A 15114-nucleotide genomic window follows, 5' to 3' on the forward strand; every position below is an offset into this window, starting at 1 on the left:
GCGTGGGCACTCCCGCGGTGGAATTTTATCAGCTTTAGGCTTAAAATGCATTTCCTCTTTTCCCAGCCTCGTATTTATTTTTTTTTTCTGTAGAACAGATGTAATCCTTTATCTTCTTTTTTTTTTTTTTTTTCCCTGTGGAGGCAGATGGCATTTCTCAGCTCTGTGGCCTGTGAAGCATAGCTGAATTTCTTCTGTCCAGGGTAACAGGACTGCAGTGTGCTCTTTGCATACCTCTAGTCATCAGCTTTTATAACAGACCTCTTCTTGCAAATCAGCTTGGTTTAGAGAGGTTTTCTAGGCAGGTATGTGCTATTCAAGTAGTAATTTCTGGCCTATTTGTTAAATGTCCGCTTTCAGTGCGTCGTCTTAAAGCTTGCATGCCTTGATGGCTCTGTACTTTGTGGCTGGAGCACCTCCTGAATCTGGATGGAAGTTGACCTTTTCTTTTTTTATTCAGTCTCAACTAGTAGGTGCCACCATGGCCCGGGCTTGTTTTTGTTTTTGTGGTTGGTACCAAGGAGATGGGAGTAGCGGTGCTTCTGAGGAAGTTGCGCTTGATGATGGCTTGGTGAAGGAAGATATGCGTTGGGTGTGGGTTATGTCTCCAAAAGCTGGGGCTACTTCTTCTTTTTAATGGATACGTGATTTATTTTCCGCTTAGGGAAGAGGAGACTTGCGGGCCATTTAAGTTCAGTCTTTTCACTGATCTGTCATTGATTCTATCAATTCTGCTTTCACTGGCTTGTGTGCGGCAGATTTTCACCCCAGAGCAGTGCAGGTGTGAGTGCTTCCACGTGGGGATTGCATAAACCAAACATATTCGATGGAGCAAAGGGGGCCTCTTTGTAGGGAATCACAAATCTTATTCTCACCCCCCTTCCTCCTCTTGAAACAGGTTTTTTCTCCTGATGCTTGAAAATAAAATTTGACTAATGCATCTCAACGTGTATCAGACTAGTATTAGATCTGCAGTGTGTCTTTTGTGGTACGTTCATTACTGTGTAATTGGAATGATTATTCCGCTGTCCTGTGACCTTCGCTGATCGGATGGGCATCACACATTGAGCTCTTTTGGGGTAGATTGTCTTTTTCATCTGCAGCCTTGAACACACTTTTGCATGCTTACGGAGTAATACTGTACCGTTTTAAATTTAATTCTCGCAGTCAGAGTAGATTAGTCAATTTGATTTCATTATCATGAGCTAATGGGGTGTTGCAGTGTTTGTCAGCAATCCTGTAAAGATTGGTACCACTGCTTTCTTGTTTGTTTTTGCAGGGAAGGGATTCTCTGCCGTGGCATGTTTGTGTGTACATACCTGTATATAAATATGCATTTTGAGTTTATCTTCTCTAGCTGCGAACCCTTTGATCCAAGTTTTATTTAGGGAGATGAGCTCCAAGTGGAAAATAAGCCTTGTGCCTGTCTCCTGACGGTGCTGTCAGGGCCTGCAGAGAGTTAGGTGCGTGCACACACCTCTAACGCAGGCTTGGGATATTGCAAAGATGCACGCGTGTTTGTAACCAGCCCGATGGGCAGCTAGCTAGGCCCTTTGAAATGGCACTGCTCCCGGTTGCAGGTACCTTTGTGTTGGAAACACCGTGTCTGCCAGATGTATTTGAGTGGCTTTGTACTCTGTTGTTGTTGTTTCACACCAAGAAATTACCATTTTGCTGAACTCGAGAACCACCAGAACACGGCAGGCTTTTTGAAGTAGTCAGGCCTTGTAACCTGACCAATAGGCCACCACCATGTGAAGATGCGTAAGCAGATAGCCATAAGTTACGTTTATTTCCTGAAGCAAAGGAGGTTTTTTTCCTTTCCGGGATGACCACTTGATTAAGGAGGGCACAGCCGTCAAATGCGTCTGCTTTGAAATGTTTGGCTACCAGGAAAACACCAGGCAGATGATTACGTTGGTAAGTCTGTGAATATGGCTCAAATGAATTTCTAAAACATGGCTCATATGTGATGTGTCTGTTGTTGAAGACACAAACTCGTTGATGTCATACTTGGGAGTTGAAAAATGCAATGGTGGAATTCAGAGGTGAAATAATCCTTTTTGTTTCTTTTTGTCTTAAGGGCACCTTTACTGTTACTCTTAAAAATAATAGTGGGAGATCATCAAAGATGTTCTTTCCAATGAAATTCTTTCTGTGCAATTTTGGGGATTACCAGTGGCTTCATTTTAGGAAAATATGGCCAACTGCTGTGCTCCATCCCCCAAAATTGCTTTTCTTGGACATCCTAACACAATAAACTGCTTTGGAGTTCTGAGGCCTAAAAAATTCTACAGTGTATAGTCAGTAGAGCACCTAGGTCAAGTTTTACCCACGTTTTTGTTGGTCTCTGAAGTATAAATGGGAAGATGTCTCCCTGAGGAGCCCAGCTATTTCAGACCAAAATAACTTTTTTTTTTCCCCCTGGATCATGTCATTTTACACAAATGGTATATAAATGTGAATCTTTTCGTACTTGAGATATTGTATTAATCTTATAACATATTTTAGTGATCATGATTTTACACTGTGGGTTATGACTTCAGATGTGGGAGTTAGCACGTGGAGATTTATAGGAAAAATGAACTGAAAATTATTTTTTTTCCCAAACTGTGCTAGCATTTCAGAGAGCTTTTGGCCATAGATCTGATTCCAAATCCCTTGTAACTTTTTATCTATTACTACCATTTTAAGAAGAAGAAGTAAAATTGTCCACTTTCTTTGCAGTTGAACTAGCTCAATAATAAAAAAAAAAAAACTTTCAGGGACAGTTATCTGACACTTGCCTCCATTTTCAGATTGTGTAAGTTGAAACACGCAAGTGAAGTGGTTTTTTTCCAGGCAGCAAAAGCAAAAATCAAGCGTACTTCTCCTCCTCCTTTGAGGTGAGATTATTAAACAACCCAGTGTTTGAATCTTGGCTCCATCCATCCCTCCGTCCGTGGGTGACCAGCTTCATGGAAGGGGATAAGCGGGTTTAAGTTCAGGCATGTGACTGTGTCGCTGCCCTGCGAGGGGCTTGGGTTTCTGTGATCTGTTCAGGTTATTTAGAAGAAAAGTCCACTTTGTGAGGAGCGGCTGGGGATGTGAAACCAGCACGGTCCATCGTTACATGACTGCCTGTCCCCAGCACGTGCGGGCTTTGGGGTCCTTCCTTTAGGCTTCGGGCAGCTGAGCCGAGTGGAGCCTCAGCATCCCGAATGGCAGATCATGCCCCGTGTTTCTGTTGGTAAGCGTGCACCCAGGTGTTTAAATCGGCTTGGTTCTGGGAAGGGGGGAAACAAATGTCCTTTTCCCCCCACCCTAATTGGGGGCCAATTAGTCGAGTTCCATCGCCAGTCGAGGCGGAAGCGCTGACGGTCTGTCTTCTGGCGAAGGCAGGAGGTCAAAATGCGTGCGTATGGAATCTGTCGGGCGGCGATGCTGAGGCCGGCGCACGGCCCTGGCGAGAGGCGGCTCCTCCGGGCGAGGTGTCTCACCTTCCAGCTCCCAGACTTGCACGGAGGTGTCCCTTGAAGACCTAAGCGCATCGCTGTGTGTTATGACAGGCAAATTCTGCTGCGTGTGGCCAGCGAGAGTCTGCTGACGTGGTGAAAACCTTCTGCAGTCATTCCCTGTTTTTTTTTTTTTCCCTCTCTTAGCTGCAAGAAGGCTGCTGGTCTGTGGAGAGCCTTAGTCTGAACACTTGAATAGATTTGTATATTATGGGTTCAAAATTGTTCTTAATTGGTGCAGATATTGAGTCTGCCAGATGTTAGTTGTTTTTTCCAGCAGAGACTTAACTGCTAGTAAGGGTTGAACTGGAAATAATTGTTTTACCTTAGGATAGTATTTCATTTAGAAGATTAATAAAGTCCACTTGAAAAAGAGATTATCTTAAATTTGCTGCAGCTGGAAAGGACAAAGATTATCATTGTCAAAGGCAAGGCGCGTCAAAACTAACTGGATCTCGTTCTTTTTTAAAGAAGGGAACTTAATAAAAATGTGCTTAAGATAAGCCCTGGAGGAATGTCTGAAAACTTTTAAAGCTAAAATATCAGTGGTAACAAGATGCAAATGTTATGCGTAGACCCGATAAAAAACAAATAATTGTTTTATCCCTATAGAAGATAGTAACCAGTGCTAGACTTCTCTCCGTCTTTCAATTGATTACAGAGCTGGTAATAATGCAGTCTCTGCGTAAAGGCATATATATAGATTTAATTCTTGTATTTCTGCTTTTATTTCTATGTTTTAAAAGGGTAGTTAGGTTTCAGTGTGGCTTTTCACTGAAATTTAGTGTTCCTTACTGCCTCCACAGCAGTCACGCAGCCTGGCATTAAAGATTTTTGGATACCCCTTATGGGATGTGAAGTTTGATGTTAAATGCTTGCTCTGGTGAAACCTGAGACTCGGTCTTGAAAAGACTTTTTTATTTGCACTGGGAGGACCTGAGTTTTCTCTGTGGAGAATGGATTAAATTTTCTAATGAGGGAAGAGTTGGCCGTATAGCGAAAATATACATCCCCTTGGTTGGAAAGCTCTACTGCTTGGAGAGGTGCAAATGAAACACTACAAGGATAAAGTTTGTTTGAGTGTCAGACACTTTTCTTTAAATCAAGCCATCGTTGCTTCTAAAATGCTGCTGCAAAGACATGCATTTACAATATACATGAATATCTGGAGCACTCTAACAAATCCTGGATTTCCCTCCCGGTATAGCTAGAAACTGGGACTTCTGGGTCGTAGTAACGTAGGAGAGGTTTTGGAAGGAGAGGAGGATGTTTCCCTTTGATCCTGCTCTCTAACAGTGCTCCACAGTGGGACTGGGCCTGTACTTCGTTAAATATTTAAGTAGATAAATCTCTGTGTGTGCCTTACTTAAACTGGCTTGTAATGGGAGCAACCAGGGAGGGCCAAGATATGTTGTGACTGATTTGAAATGGCTGTCGTAGCTGGGCGGGTTAGCTATTTATTCTGAACTTTATCTCTGGCTAGCTATTAACTCTGAATTCTAATTAAAATAATAAATTCGCAGATGAACTAGATTGGATGTGGTGGGGAGAAAAATCACCACCTCATGTTGTGGTTAGAGTTTCAGAGAAACCAGGGCCAGGATCTGTGCTGCATTCTTCAAAGAACAGCTTCCTCTGTTGCAAGAGAACCACAGGACTTTCTGTGTATATTTTGAATTTACCTTTTGATTCTTTGCATGACTCATCTGAAGGCAAAAACCAGACTTTCAGAGCGCAGCTTAAGCTTTGAGGAGGTCTGGAAGCAAAATCCTCCACGTACCTCTGATCTTAAACCCAAATAATCTCGGAAGACCCTTGCAATTTAGGGCTGAGGTGAAAACAAACACAGAAACAAGTTATTTCTAGCTCTTCATCACCTGTAATCGTAGGTTTATGCAGTTTGGGTGCTGGGCTTGTAGCTAAAGAAAGCACTGAACCACGTACAGCTCAACAGCTGCTTTTTTGTGGTTAAGGTTTTGTGGTGATGCTCTGCCAGGTCTTATGTTGGCTTCCTGCATATTCTTTTCTGTCACTACACTTATTTTTTTTTTTTTAGTTTGCTAGAAATATTCACAGGATGTTGTTCTTTACAGTCTAAGTCTCCATCTTAAAATTTAAGACCAGCCTTTTTGTCTGTACAAGAAGGAAGGAGATTTCTTCCAGTTTGGTTTTCAAAAAAAAAAAACCAGTTTTAAAATTTAACAGTCTGTACCTGTACACTGTTAAGTCTGACTGAAGCTCTTGTGACCACTCCGAATTAAAAGATTATCCTGTTCCCAGAACCCTGAAGCAATAAGTAATGACTGGTAATAAAAGGTAATAAATGGGGCAAGACTGATACCGAGTAGTAAACAAAGCACAGGGAAGTTGTTGAGTGTACGGCTGTGCTTTTAAACTAGTTGTCAAACTCCGTTCTGCTCTAGCCCACCATATGTCTGGCTTCTAAAGGGTTTTTTTGACGTTCTGCTGTCTCCAGTTCTGTTTTGTATGAGCGCTCTCTGGCTGCTTTCACCTGCTGGCATTATCCTGGTGGTGTTTAGCTGAAATTCTGCGCGTGTACCTCCCGCCCTCGTACCTGAAGTGAAGGAACACATCTCCACTGTATTATGTGTTTAAAAGGCGGGGGGGAAATAAGATCATCGTGGTACGGCTGCTAGCTTCGGGTGTCCTGACAGATTACCGAATTACAAATATATTGTTAAAATGCCTCAGTTTGGGGTTAGAGGTGTGTAGCCAGTGACCTAGAGATGCCCATGCCTGCTGATTAAGGAGGAGTCATTTAGGAGGGTGGGATTTGTTTTTGATGCCAAAGTAGTAAGTAATGTGTATGGTGTTTCATAATTCCTGGCTGTTGCCTAGTCTAGAAACAGTTCTTATCAGATCTTTCTACTTCAAAGTTGGCTTGAAAAAAGTTAAGGTGATACAAGAGTGCCTGCTAGCGTGTTACCTGGATTGCACGGGTCATGCTAGATGTTTGTGGAAATGTCAGAACGTATTCGGGGACTTTTTCTAGTTCTGTTGCAGAAAGGGGCAACTGGGCGGCATATACTTGTGCCATGATCGGATTAACAAGGTGCTCAGTTTCAAAAGCCATTTAAAAATGAAATTATTAGCGTTTGTTTAAAAAACTTAAAATGTGTGAGAATCTTTCTCTTCTGTTTTATTTCCTGCGAGTGGGGTTGATCCACGCACAAAAATGACATCAACTCTGCCTCTGGATCTCCTTCAATAACAAGAGCATCAAGAGAGCTCAGAGAATGGTGCTCTGTGTCCATTAACGATGCGTCCTGCTTGTTAATGACACAGAACATGGGCTAGTTGCATTGTTACTGTGTGAAAGTGAATCACAGATGATGCATTTCTCCAGCCTTTTGTTCGAGCATTTCCACACTAACTCATCTACATGTGACTCGATGGTTACTGGACTCAATTTGGAAGCGTTCTGCTGGACTCAATGTTTCCCGCTTCCCCCAAAAGATTGTTAATTTGAATCCCTTTCCAAGTAGGTTTAGGGACTGAACCTAGTCGTGTCTGCTTTCTGTGCCACGGCTTCAAAAATAAGCCCACTCTGCATTTTGGCACTTGTTCTCACTGGAGGAATGCTTGGTTGTCCTTTTTTTGGCTTTTTCTGTCTGGAAACCACCAACATGCATTGCTTTAGAGAAGGATTTTAGCGCTCTGTGTGATCAAACGGATGGCTTGATCGCTGTTAGTAATGGGGCTCCAAGTTTAATCTGATGCTAGTTTCAGTGGATTTATTCTGAATTTGCACTGAAATGCAATCGAAAGCAAAACTTGGCGTTACAGCCTGAGCCAAAATTCTGTGTAACTTCACAAATCTCTTGGTGCTATGGACAAGCCAAATGTTTTGATTTCCCTGTCCTCCATGGTTTCACAAATCTGAACAGAAATCACAAAGCCTTTGTGAACAGGTAAACTCCAGATACAGTTCTGTATCCTGCAGTTATCAATACATGGGTGTGCCTCTGCACTACAACCCCAGTTTTGTTTGCTTTGAAATGTATGGGGGTTAATTTTACAATGGCTCGTATCGTGAAAATGAGTAATTTTACAATGACACATTAACACAGAGAACAGATATGTTGAAGGAAGTGATGATGTATACTAGCATCGGACCCCCCTTTCCCTTAAATACAGTAGATAGGTTTAGTCCATGCAGTGACTCACGCTGGAATTAAAGATCAAAGGGATCCTGGCTCAGAGTTCATTCCAAATCAGTGGTTTCAATGGAAAACAGATTTCTGTCTCTGGATTCTTACAGGTAAAATTTGTCTGCATGTCTCTGAGGGGAGAAAATAGAACTATGTCATATTCTTATTTAAAGTGACGCTTTCTCTGATAGAGAGAGCAGAACTTAGATTTAGCAGGCCCACGTCTGCTCAAACATAGCACTCAAGTCCTGACAAGTCAAATCCAGTTAACAAAAATACTAGGTATTGGTGTAATTGTACATAGTTCTGGAGAATGGCATGGGTGCATTAATATTGAATTGTAATGGGGCTATTTTAAGGATTCAAAAAGGTATTGTCATTAAAACTGCTGCAAGAAAACTCCCCCCTTGCAGGTAGGAAAGGAAGAGAAATCTTTATTTCCCTCGCTAACCTTTTCACTAAAGCAGTGACTATATGATAAAGCATCGGGCGTTCCGGATTCTGTTCCTAACTCTTCTACTGAATTTTTCCCCCAAACGAGTATAGCAGAATCACCTCACCTTCGACTGTTTCTGCCATCCATGCGGTTTTGAAAACCTTTTTTCTTTAAAGAAAGGGAGAAAAAGGGGGTGCAAAGCACTTAAGAGCTCCTTAATGACCTGGAAAATGTTTTTCTACTAATCTGTATTCTTAACAGAGCGTAGAACTGCCGGTTGTCAGTGGGAGACCAGCTTTCTTGTTAAAAAGGACAAAGTGACCCTGGGAATGAAGTCCCACTTGCAGAGATGCTGCACAGAATTTTATCCCTTCAAGACTAGCTATGGGATGTAAGTAAGCTCATTTTGTGATAACTGCCCCTGAAGGACAGCGAGCTCCTGGTGGCAGCGTGTGATGAATCTGCAAATAAGCCCATTTTCCCTCGTAGCTTCCCTTACCTTTGTGGGTGTTGGATCCTTCTATTCATTTATATGCATTGCAGTCAGACTCTTCCCTGTTAAGTTGCAATGGCTGGAAAGAATTTATTGTCTTCTCTACTGATTGTTTTATGCAGGGGATCGTAGGAGCCTTACAGCCATCATGTCGAGGCAGGCCTTATTGCTACGGGTACTGTGAGCTAGGTGTTGCTGCGACGAGCTACTCTCACTTTGCTGCAGCCCTGAAAGAGGCGTCATCCTATTTTCCAACATACGGCCTTTTTTTTCCTCCATTGTTCAGTGAAGCTTTAATTCCCATTGTGAATTTTATAGAAGAGAGATCCAATGATATACAGCTCTAGACCTGTAGGCAGGGATTTATTTCTCCGTGCTGAGCTAGCATGGCGCTCTTGTTGAGTGGGCTTTGATTTAGGTAGGGTTTGGGTCTGTGACTCAGCCTAATTCTCCTGTAATTGTAGGGCAGTTGAAAGGCAGGGGAATGAGGTCACTGCCTCAGTCGCTCTGTTCCTTTTCACTGGCCTTTTGCATTAAAACCAAGTTTGTACTGGAACTCTTGTGCTGTCTTCCCCTCTATAAATAGCACGGGGTTGCCACTCAGTAGTTCCTACACCCACACTAATAAAAATTTGCAGTGTTTTAGGCTGCCTTAAAATTGGATTTCATTTGTGAAAACTTAACGACAACTTACTTTGCAGCAGCAGGCAAACTGAGCCTATTCCCTTTGAGAGACGAGATGAGGCTTCAGTACGTCTGGGACTAGTGTCTTTGAGGGTATTCCAGTGTTGATCAAGTTTTTTTCAGTTGTTTGCCTGTGAATTCAAGTACGAAACAGTTATGTCTCGGTTGCACAAAGTTCCAAGAACAGCAAAAACAACTGTTATGTTTGTGTGAATTTAAGACTGATCGGCCTTTGTACAAATATTTAACAATGCCTAATCTTGAATTTTATGTCCTCTTTATTAATTAGCTTCCATCTAAATGGCATAGTACCATGGTTTAATGGTAATTCTGTAAGGGCTAGTCACCATAATGAACTAGAAATACTGAACTGTATTAATCTGCCCATTGTGCTAGAAGTGATTAAAGGAGCTTAAACAGAGCGAGCATTCTTACATTTCTTGAAGGACCATGCGAGGAGTACTGTGCGCTTCCTCAAGTTTCATACAAGCCTTTGAAGAGCAGTTTATTTCTTATACTTTGTTAATTATGTTCTTAGAATCCTGATACTGCACGTAAAAGCTGTACTCAAATATATTTACCTTTGCAAAGGTAATAAACCTCTTAAAGATAAGATAATGGACATACAGGAGCACTACTGGGAGACGTTACTATATCTAGGGAGGTATCCCACCTGCCTTCCTGACTCCTGAAAGCAGACAAGCATGATCTCATTTTAATAAACAGTTTCCTTGATCTTTAATGGGTTTAGTAAAAGTATTTAGTATTGGGGCAGAGATTAAGATGACTTCTAGCTCTCAGTTTTGAGGCTGGTTCTTAAAGGGTGTGGAGGAAGAGGGAGGGCAGATGGAGATAAACCTAAAGACAAGGTAAGGAGAGCAGTGAGCACTTTAGCTGCAACTTGCAATTGTTCTTGGCATTTCAGGCTGAAGAACTGCTGAAGTGAAAGAAAATGTTACGGTAAAACATTCCAGCAGGATCTCTGGTTCCTCTCCACAGAAGAGTGATCCCCTTCTATCATCACTCGGTCTTAGAAGAGCCTTTCAGAATTAGTTTGAGGTGATAACAGCAGGGTGGTTACAACATGGCTAGTGAAGGGAGAGGCCATGCAGAGAAAGCATTTACTCAAATGAAGGCCTTTTATGAGAGAGGATGTTAAAATACCAGTGTTTTGAACTTAGTACAGGTTATGTTCTAACAGCTAAGCTTAGCTAGCGGTGTATTTAATTATATAATTCAGTATTTCTTTACAGAAACGGAGCAGTTTTTCCCCAAACGGATGATTTGCCTGAATATTGAAATGAGAGATGATGGGAAGATCTGTTGAGAAGGAGGTGGGGTTTGTGTGTTGGTAGATTGCTGTAGGTGTTGAAAATGGTGCTGTCTCTGATTTTGTGCTGTACCAGTGATGTATTTCTTTTAAGGCCACCAGCTAGCCCAAATGCAAGACATGCTATTTAGTCTGATGTATTCCTGAAAGCAATCCTTTAGAAAGGCTATCGGTTTAAATTAAGCTTTTTTTTCAGCTGTTAACTGTGGAAATATCCTTGGTTTGCTCTCCAGAGTGAAACTGGGCTTCATGCTGGCTTACTGTGCGAGCCCTCCTTCACAAGAGGTCTAGCTGGGGATCTATTTGGCGGAACTCAACGTAAGTGTAAATGTTCCAGTGCCAGAAAGTCTCTGCTCCCTCTGGAGAGCGGGAGACCCACAGTGCAACATCCATGTTTTCCTCTTCATAGCAGATTGCCATGAGGTCGTAGGCAGTTCTGAAAAGAAATATTCCTCACCCTACATGGGAAAAATTTCCCGTAGTTAAAAGCCTGCTAGATGACTTCTCTTAGAGCTGTGATGTAAGAATCTTCCATGTAGTCATGTGCATCAGCTGAGATAATGCACTATTTTAACTTGGCAGCCTCCAAGAGGGCATTCATGAAAGCTTTCATTAGGTGTTTATAGAAAATAGAAAGGAAATTCATGCCACAGAAGTTTGCCTGTACTTTCCGACAGCTTAGTGTTAGATCTTATTATGGCTTTAAATCTCTTCTGTAACTACTTGTCTCCTCGGCTGCCAGACTTTTGGCAAGGTGTCTGCCTTTTGCTAAGAGTCCTTAGCATCAGTAGGAGGTGAGAAATGACAAGTGAAATGTCCTGAGCACCATAAAAATACAAATGTATTTTTAAAACGGTGATGGTGTACATTAGAGCATGCTTCTATGACATCTTCTTAAAGTTGCTGCAAGGCTAGAACTATGTAGAATTATACTCCTTTGTTACAGTAAGTGTTCTTGACTATAAGTAGATTTCAAATCTGTTTTATTGTATGCTTTCTTTTTCTTATTCTTTTTCTTCCCGCCCAAAAGCCCTCCTCCATACTAATATTTTTATCAGCTCTCGATGTGTCTCCTGTGTTCTGGGGATAAAAAATGGGAAAGAGAACTGGGAATTAGGGCTAAAAAAAATGGAAGCTAAGGAAAGGGGGAATACGGTTATCTGTTGAAAGATGTGGATTCTTCTTGTGCTGCTGAAGACTAGACTAGAGGGAGAGCCTCAAAAATCTGCTCAGGTTTCATGTACTGGATTTTACGTAGAAGCTATGAAGCTCTTGGGGTGCCTGCCTTCAGAAACAAGTCATGCCGAAGTCTGATGTGGTCGCGTGTCCTGGTAATACCTTTACCTGACCTATTAGAATTATTAATTGGTATTTTTGTATGACTCCTCTAAAACTAATGCGCTGAAGTGGAGTTAAAGGACCAAGAGCTTGAAGCGAGCGCACTAGGGAGAAGAGAAACAGGATGGGACACACACACCCCCCCGCTTTAGAAACCGCAGTATATCACGGTGAGATCACTATTTACGTTTTTAGCATGGAGGATAGGAGTTGGAAGTCGTATTTGGTGGCAGGCTGCAGAAAGCTTTTATTTATTACCAATATTTGCCTAGCACTACCTAGTGTGTGGTTTACAATAGTGTGGCATCTTTTTTTTTTTTCTAAAGTACTCATGTTTGTAGTCTTAGCAAACTATTAAAGCTATTGAAGGCCTGGAGTAAGATTGGTTTATTTTATTTTTTTTCTTTTAAGCCAGTGAAGCTTCAGATTCTGGGACAGGCATGCTGGTGCCTATCTTCTGCTGTTTAAATACATTTGATTAAATTAAGAACATTAAGCAATTTTTAAGTTTCCCTAAACAATGGATGGATTTTTCTGTGATTATTACATGAGTCAGTTATAATAATCCCTTTTCATTGTGCAGTTTCGCTGCTGAAACTGAGCGCTGAAGCATCGTTGACAACTCCCTTACAAACAACCTGACTTCCAATTTGCAGAAGAAATTTTTCTTGCTCCATTCTGTTCTCCTGTAGCCTGTATTTATTTCAGTAATGATGTGGATGTTGGAGATGAGCTGTCCAAAGCGATCACATGGCTTTACTGGGACGCCGGGATAATAGCATACTGTGTTCCGCAGTTTGTGCTCCTCGTGCAGCCTCCCCTTTGTCTGCACAGGGTCTCTGAAAGCTTGTTTTGGTCTTTTCAGTGCAGGAGACTGCAATTCTACAGGTTTCTCACATTAGCACTTGTACCAGGCTATTTCTGCGTGTTGACCGAAAGAATTTGAGATGGTGAAGTTTATGCAATAATTGCAATATGATTTAAAAGCACTGGATGGGCTACTGTTTCCTGTCCTGCCATGGCCGAGTTAGCCAAGAAACTACTTCAAGATGTCCAACTTCTGCTTCTCATTTGTTCAGAGATGCTTGTCGTGTCTGTCAGACCCCCATAACGGAATTAACGCCCTGCTGTACCATAGGTGGGTAGATAAACATAAAGCAGTTTCTCAGAAGAGTAGAGAATAACGAGCAGCTTTTTGACTTTTGCAGGACGTAAAAAACCAAAGTAGTTGGTACTTTTCTTTGGGCTCAATCTCTGTTCTGTTCTTTGTCCCTCACTTTAGTTTTATAGCACCTGTCACTATTTTGGTAATATCTTCTAAGAGGATGGTGATTAGTCTGGAGTAGTGAGCTTACTTGGATGAATTTTACAGCAATCTTGTATGTATGCCTGTGCCAAAGTGTTAGGACAAAACACCTGAATGTTTGACATACGAAATACCATAAAATTGCAGCTTGTTGATGGGCAGAGCTGTAAAATAAACATATATACGTGATCAGCTGTCTTTAATGCATGAGGTTTGTAGTACTTAGGTTTGCTAGAGATTTCCTTACATGGGAATTCAGTGTTTGGTAATTAACTTGTAGCTAGCAGCGCTATACAGTAACATAATCCTGTGCTTTTCAGATTACCTGTTTCAGAATGAGTCAGAGTAATTACTTTATCTGCAGTTACAACAACAGTTTCACAGGAATGTAATGTTCTCTGCCTTGGCTGTTTCATAAGCTGTGCTTGCGGTTGTCTTCTGCAGGCCTCGAGTACCCAGAGCGCTTCTGTATACTTCAGTGGCAAATGAGGTAAGGGTCTGCCGTATTAAGGTGTAGAAATGAGCATAGTGCTGCTATTTTCTACAAATCAGTTTGTGCAGACAGAACTGACGTGAGCATGGACTTGGCTATGAGCTAAAAATGAGAGTATAGTACGATGGCTTTTGAGACGGCTGGCGTGATCTCTATGGAAATGGGGTTTCTTCCCAACTGTATTAGCTGCTCGAGTTCCCCATTTCCTCTTTGGTTTGTTATTGTGCTAGCCGGTGGGTTGCTGGCACAATGAATACTCTTCAGGACCGTGAGACATGTTGGAGGTAAATAAGAATAGCAGCATGGGAAATAGTCCTGGAAATATGATGCTGTCCTCCAGTATGGTGAAATCAGGATGTGTCCATCTTATTAAATTTCCTTTTTATTGTTAATAGAAATCGAGAGAGGGAGAAAGGAAGAAAACTAAGCGGATATACCTACAAAATAGGGGAAATGCCTTGGGCTTAACTGATGAAAAGAGGAAGAGAACGGAGAATTTGAGCATTGTCCCAGGAAGGCTGATATAGTAGCTACCTAGGCGCTACAATAAAATATTTACAAAGATCACTTCATTCTGCACGGTTGAGCTAAAAAGAAGCCCAAAATGCAGTGCTCTGATTCTCATCTTGCCAAAAGTGTCACACTATATTGATCTATGTCAAATGGGCGTTTGGTATAAATCTTATCAGATGTTTCATAGTTAGGCCTAATCATATTTACTATGCCATGCGTGGGCTGTGTCACATTCGTGCAATCGGAGCTGACTTGTCAAGCAAACAGTCTGCCTGACGTTTCCTTTCAGAATAAAATGGTGCTGTGGGTATCTCGGAGGCACAGACGTGGCACTGGAAGGTCCCGCTGCCCAGAAGTCTGCTGAAATCAGGCTAACTGCAGAAACCGAGTATCCTGTTGGCGTAGGGAATAGTAGTTGCCTGTCTTAGTGACAAAGAGCAGCTTGCTAGGAGTTGATATCCTAGCTAATTTAATTGTTTTGCGGCTCTCGTGTCTATGATGTGTTTCTGATAGCTGCAAGGCTGTCTCAATAAAACTGTGGGCTGCTCTCAGTAACTGGAAGTTTAAAGTTCATTATAATGTTTCCTTTTTGGAGTGGGGAACTTCTAGAGGTAGGCTTTGGAGCGGTTCCTCTTCTCTGTTGCACATTTTCCCCCTCCCTACTTCTTAAGTCTTTGCCTAGTCTTGAGCTATTCGTATTTTTCTGATCGTAGGCTATTTTGTCCTTACCTTGCTCTCTCAGCTGGTTTTCCTTTATTGCACAGAGTAAATCCTTAACACCCCCCAAAAACAATCCCAGAGGCCAAACTTGCAGGCCTTGCGTTTGCCAGAGTTGCTTTTTCCATAAGGCTCTTT

At 41.9% G+C, this 15114-nt stretch overlaps 1 protein-coding gene across 1 annotated transcript in view; it reads left to right on the forward strand.

The window, feature by feature from the left end:
• Window positions 1–15114, forward strand: part of IFFO2 (intermediate filament family orphan 2) — a 37150-nt gene that overhangs the window by 1751 nt on the left and 20285 nt on the right. The window lies entirely within an intron of this gene.

The sequence above is a fragment of the Phalacrocorax carbo genome, chromosome 20 (assembly GCF_963921805.1).
Source record: "Phalacrocorax carbo chromosome 20, bPhaCar2.1, whole genome shotgun sequence".
NCBI lineage: Eukaryota > Metazoa > Chordata > Aves > Suliformes > Phalacrocoracidae > Phalacrocorax > Phalacrocorax carbo.